This window comes from Cygnus olor, chromosome 4, assembly GCF_009769625.2.
Source record: "Cygnus olor isolate bCygOlo1 chromosome 4, bCygOlo1.pri.v2, whole genome shotgun sequence".
Classification (NCBI taxonomy): domain Eukaryota; kingdom Metazoa; phylum Chordata; class Aves; order Anseriformes; family Anatidae; genus Cygnus; species Cygnus olor.
The window spans coordinates 24,080,987-24,087,286 of NC_049172.1; the positions used below are offsets into that span (position 1 = coordinate 24,080,987).

General features: G+C 36.0%; 1 long non-coding RNA gene across 2 annotated transcripts; it reads right to left on the reverse strand.

Moving 5' to 3' along the window:
• LOC121070150 lies at positions 1-5,100 on the reverse strand. 2 transcript variants are annotated; one of them, XR_005819926.1, is made up of 3 exons: positions 4,018-5,100; positions 3,732-3,849; positions 1-952 (listed from the first exon to the last, which is right to left on the reverse strand). It is a non-coding gene; the product is annotated as an uncharacterized LOC121070150 (long non-coding RNA). The 2 variants fall into 2 exon arrangements; XR_005819927.1 differs by lacking the exon at positions 1-952 and adding an exon at positions 2,300-3,100.
• Positions 5,101-6,300: the final 1,200 nt, after the last annotated feature.

Here is a 6,300-nt window from a genome sequence, read left to right on the forward strand (position 1 = left end):
TCAAAAAATGGGGAAACTAAATACAATCATCTGGGCACTATAGCTATCTCTGCTTAGAGGTAGAGAACCTAATAATACTATTATGTCTTGATAAAGACCTTGACAAGGCCTCATTATGTCCTTCTGTTCACCTTCCCTTATTTCCCAGCAAGACTTTTCAGGTGACTCAGATTCCCATTCTCAGACCCTCCAAAAACCTCAAGGAGGGATTGTTTTTTCCCTTGGACTTCAGATCAGCAGGTTTTTACACAGATACCGGCTTAGAAAATGTTTTGGGTATCATGTCTGGCATAAAAAAAAGCACGGGAATAGACACTACATCCTTTTTATTCTAGGAGCTTTTAACTGTGGTGCAACATGAGATAGTGATGTGGATTATGATGTGCTAATCAACCTGGGTAAAAATACAAAGTTTTGATAAATGAGCGAGGATTGCTTGTAAGGTTACCACACAGTTTTCCAATCTAGGTATTGGTGATTCCACTTTGTTTTGGAAATGCTGTGTTGTAAGATGGAGTTTGGAAACTGTAGTCTGGTATGTTATTGAGGAATAGCTCACATACCTGTACAAGGAGACAGAGTGAAAAATCTCTGTTCCTGTCAGTCAGAGCCCTCAGACTCCACTCTTCTAAAGAAAATATTGTATAATAGGGCATTATATTAGTACTAGTGGGAAATGGCTCCCTCTTCAGTTGTGGAAGAGTCACAATTTCACAGACTTTTAGACTCAACTTTGTTATTTATTCATAGACATGAATATTGTAGAAAATATTGAACATTTTCTTTTCAGTGGAGTTGTCTTCATCTCCACAGTCATAATAAAATAATGATATCTAATTTTCCAAGTCACTTCTATGGGAATGGCTCTTCCATTTGACTGTAGTCTGTGAGATGAGTTGTTTTCATACCATCTTTTAGAAGACATGTATTAAAGTTTTTTACAGATTGTACCCTGCAGAAAAGATAAATTATTTTTGTCAGCTATCAAGAAAATGTTAGCATCTATATTTATAATGTTGTTCTTACGAAGCCTATCAATGATTCTTTTTTTTTAAATATAGAATCAGACATACCCAGATTAAAAACGCAGGTTAAGCTCCTTAATTTAAGAATGTATTTAATATGATTTAATTATTATTTTTTTCTAGTTGGAATATTTGTAATTCCACAATGTGAAGTATGTATAGAATCTCAAGTACTTCACTCTTGCTCATCGTTCTACTTCTGGCAAATCATGTGTGTGCTTAAAAGGCATTCACATAATAATGCAGTCTGGTATGGCTGCTAAAAATAGAAACTTTCTTGGTTGTGCTAGTGGTTCAAGGTACTGCAGCTGTTATTTCCAAGAGCAGAACCCTAAAAAAAAAACAGTTTAAATGTTCTCATTCTGGTTCTTTATCTTCTGAAGTCCTTTTATTGTAATGAAGGAAAGGCAAATGTGTTATTGATGTCACATCTGGACTTTTTCCAGTTTCAAGTGCAGCCTCCTCATATCGTATTCTGTGCTTCTCAGCATTCTCAGCTTCTCAGTCTTGATGGACTGATTTCTTTCATGTAGATCTGCTGTTGCCACTGCCACCCAGCATGCATTGAAATTGCAGAATGCTAGTATGTGCTCTGTATGTTTGGTAGAAATAGATCTAAAAAATTCAAAGGTGATTCTTACAGTGCTTTGAACTTGAACATATTTCTATACATTTGTGCATATTTCTGTTATTAATCATCATACGCTGCATACAGAATGATAATCCTGTGTAGGAGCACTTGTTTTAAACTGCCACTTATGCCATATTAGAGCTGTTCTTAGTAAAAGTGGAGCCACGGGAAGGGTGCCCAAACATTACCAAACAGCAGCAATGGTGGTGCTGGCTGTTGTGGCCCAGGACTTGCTGCAGGTCAATAGTACAGACTGATAGTAGGCGCTGGTGACATCATGCCAGCGCACCCAGGTTCTTGCCAAGAGAACTATTTATTTAGCGCTGGTAGGTGACTGTTTCTGTCATTCTAAACATGTGAAGCGGTTGCTTCAGATGTTGTTGAGGTGGGTAAGCAGTGGCTCAACAAAATTGCAGTAATGTTTTCTGTTAAATAATATATGCTGCTGGTAGTGAGTAGGAGGGAGTCTGTTGGAAAAGACTAGTTCCAAAATGTTGCTTGTGGAATATGCAGCATTTCAGTGATCTTTCAAAAAAGAAGTGCTCTTGAGTGTGCACTCCCCCCCCCAAAAAAAAAAAAAAAAAACAACCAAACCCAAAACAAACAAACAAAAAAGAAACAACTTTTTGTGATATCTTCATGAGTCATTTTGACTTTCACTTAGAATCCTGTTTCTAGTGGTGAAATTGGTCACAGAATTGTTAGATATGCTTTGATACTGTATGAGAAAGCTCGGGCAATCATTGAAGTTAATGTGGGGAACAAGAGGATGATAATAGCATAAACAAATGAAGGGACTGATATAGCATAGGAAAAAATAGTGAATATTTTGCTAGTGACTTCTGTGTTTAGGACTTCTTACTTTTAATAATGATGCTGATAAAATTTTACAGGTATTCTAGCTAGACGTGATTTCTTTATCCCGGGTACTAATTCATTTGAACGATGCTTTTTTATTTTCTTTTCTTCCCACACTTAAAATTCATTAGCAACAACCTGAAATCTGAGAGGTAAAAATGTTCAACTGGGTTCTAAAAGTAAAACCATTCCTATATCATAATAAAGATATTAATTGGAGAGTTTTCTGTGCAAATGTTGCATAAGCTATGAGAAATGAACATTGCTAATCATGTTTTTATAGAAGTGGACTTTTACGTTCTATTCTCTTTCCATTGTAAAAATACTGTTGAAAAAACAAAATGAGATTTATAACTAGTTTTCCTCCAAATTGGAAAGACCTCTGTCAAGAGTGTGACTTTAAATGCAGAAAAAATGTTCAATGTAGTTACTGTGTAGATCACAGATTTTGAATTTAAAGATGGGTATCATGACCATTTTCCTTACTCAAGTGTTATTGGTATGATGAAACTTGATGAGGTCCTGTTGATATTGCCATTTCTACTAGATTCTTTCCTCTAGCACAGTGATGCAGTGCTGTTAGTTCCTATGAAGCAGGGGATAGACGTTAGTAGGATACACCTTTTGAAGCAAAAAGCACAGGCAGAAGCAGCAGGAAAAAAAAAATAAAAAATGGCTGTGCCCTTCAAAGTGTTATTCTGCATATTTTGTTTTATGATTATTTGTGCTGGTGTAGAGAGGAAGCAGAAGGAATAGTCCAGGAAAGCACTATAGGATATTATGCGAGAATGAAAAAATTAAACTTTTTTAGCCAAGTGCTTTCTTGAAAAGAGACTTGAAAGTGTAATAACTTAGCTTAACAATAACTTCTTGTATTGATTATATTAGTGGTCGGAAAAAATAGTTTATTTTATATGATTTTTTCATTTAAAAAAAAAAGTCCTAATTAACAAGGAAATATTTTCTGACCATGTGAATGTCAGATTTTTCTTATCTAAAATTTGTTTAAGCCTGAAGGTAATAATATCTGAAATCTTTATTCATCATTTGCAACAGCATAGAGAATGGCATATATTTGGACCAGATCTTATGACAGTTGTCTTCTGAAAAACCTGAACAGGTCTATTACATTAGCAGCCTAATAGGATAACAAAATGTTGTCATAAGCTGTCACTTCGTGAAGGTAGATACATATTATGATTCTGTAATATACCTACTGTTTTCCCATTTTAATATTTGAAATCCTTAAAATGTTCTCTTCAGAGCCAGGCCTCTGGTTGCTAGACTCCCAGACCTCTGTGCATAATGGGATAGTTTAGGGGAGAGAAGTGCTACCTATAACCAAGGAAAATCAAGTTATAGTCCACATAAGCAAACTAGGACTCCTGGAGGTGCATCCAATGTTGCTCTTATTGTGAGGGGCTACTTCCTATAATTTTTGAAAGCTTGTGGTGGTTATAAGAGGTCTGTAGTGACTAGAAAAAAAACAAATAGCATACCCACCTTCAAAAAGGTTAGGAAGGAAATCCAGGAAACTGTATGCAGGTCAGTATCATCTCAATTCCTGGGAAGATTATGGAATAAATCTTCCTGGAAGCCATTTCCAGGCACAGGAAGGTAAATAAGGTAATTGAGAACAGCCAGCATGGATTTACCAAGGACAAATCATGCTTGACTAACCTGATTACGTTCTGTGATGAAAGAGCTGGCTCTGTGGATGAGGGGAGAACAGTGAGTGATGTTTACCTCAACTTAATCAAGTATTTTGACATGATTTTATAGCTTTTTTTTTTTTTTTTGTAGCCAGATTGGAGAGACACAAAAGAGGATGTATGCCTCAAAGAGCAAAGGTGAACAGCTTGAAGCCTAATTTATGGCTGATTACAAGTGATGCTCTTCAGGAATTGATACTGGTGCAAATATTGTTTAACACTTTCATCTTTGACCTGGATGATGGGATGGGAGGTGCCCTTATCTTGTTCATGGATGAAAGTTAAATGGGTGGGGAAGGCGTATATACATTGGGTTATGTGCAGGGCTACCATTCAAAGGGACCTTGATTAGCTGTAGGAGTGGGCCAAAAGATACCAGGTGAAATCTGGTAACGACAGATGCAGAGTCCTGCATCCAGGCAGGAATAACCCCATGCAACAGCACAAGCTGGTGAGTGACTGCCTAAGGTACAACTCTGTAGAAAAGGGTCTGATAGTCCTGGTGAATGCCATGTTGAATATGAGTCAGTATTGTGAGATGAAAGCTATCTCTATGCTTGGTGGCCACAGTAAGTGTAGCCAGCACAGCAAGGGAAGTGATCCTTCCCTCTAGTAAGCACTTGCGAGATTGCATCAGGAGAATGCTGTTTGTATGTCCATCCTTCCCATCACCCATAAGGAGACTGGTAAACTGGAGTAAGTTCAGCAGTCAGCCATCAGGATAGCTAAAGGAACTGAGCACAATGGGGATTTTACTCTCTTGAAACCACAGATCTCTTATTTCATAAAGGGATAAATATATACAATTATTAAATAATGGGTCATTAAAATCGTGTGCTTTTGATACCTAGGATTGTGTGGGCTGTGAAGTTCTAATGTGAAAACAAAATCTGATACCTTTGATAAGAAGCAGTATTCTTTCCAAACATACAAAGGTTAAGAAAAACAAGGTAATATCTACCCTTAGTATTCCAATTTGCATTATGACAAAGATTAAAAATAAACAGATTAAAGGAGATTTATGATTGGTTTATTCAGTATTCTCCTTTTACATTTATTCGAGTGTGCCTTGGTTTCCATAGCTACTAGTTTAATCATGATGCATGGAGCTATTTCTAATTACAGTATATGCCAGCATAAAATTAATTCTTTGAGTATCTTAAGTAACAAGCAGCTTGCAGCTTGTTCTTTGGCATTTTATTACCACACATCCTGAAGTAGCACATTAGCACGTCATATTTAATCTGTTCACTTTTATTAAAAATAAAATAAGTTTTTAAATATATACCTGCTCAGATCTGTGTCAAGGGAGTGTCTTGGATGATGGAATGTATTGTATCCAAGGCTGATGAATTCATTTCAAATTATATAGCACATGTAAATGATCAGTAGCTATTGTAGAAAAGATGTCGTACTGAACATCCATTACAATTCAGTCTTGTTTACAAATAGTTTTTATCAGTGTCAAGTCTGTGATGTCTTTAATTTTTTCTTATGCAAATATGTATTTTTCCTTACAGAGTAATGGAACAGATTAGATATAACTTCTGTCCTGAAGAACCTGCAATATGCAGGACTCAGGTTCTACAGCTGAGTATGGGTGAAGCAGCCATATATTTCAGTGAGAAGTTGCTCAAGTGCAGTAACTGCGGGGTAGGTCATGAATGAAAAAATGCTGTGTTTTCTAAGAAGTGCTAAACATAAACAGGGAAATCAGTGGCAGCTGACGATCAGTGCCATCAAAACCATGACAAAACTTGTTGATAATTATTTCCTAAATGAAACAGGTATTTGTCTTAATATTTTAGCTTATTAGTTTACAATATTCTGTTATATCAAATAATATTTATATTTTATTTATTTATTCAACTCTCTTCCACCTCCCATGCCCTGTCTATACTAACGGATTATCTATATAACTAGGTTCCTGCAATGGAAAGTAGAATGTAAAGAGTGAGAATTTCTTCCATTGCGGTTCTTGTCTGACAACAATAGTACGCTTAATTAAAATGTCTTTGTCTTTTTGACTATTAATATAATCTGTGTTTTCAGGAATCCAAAATAGTCTTTCCTA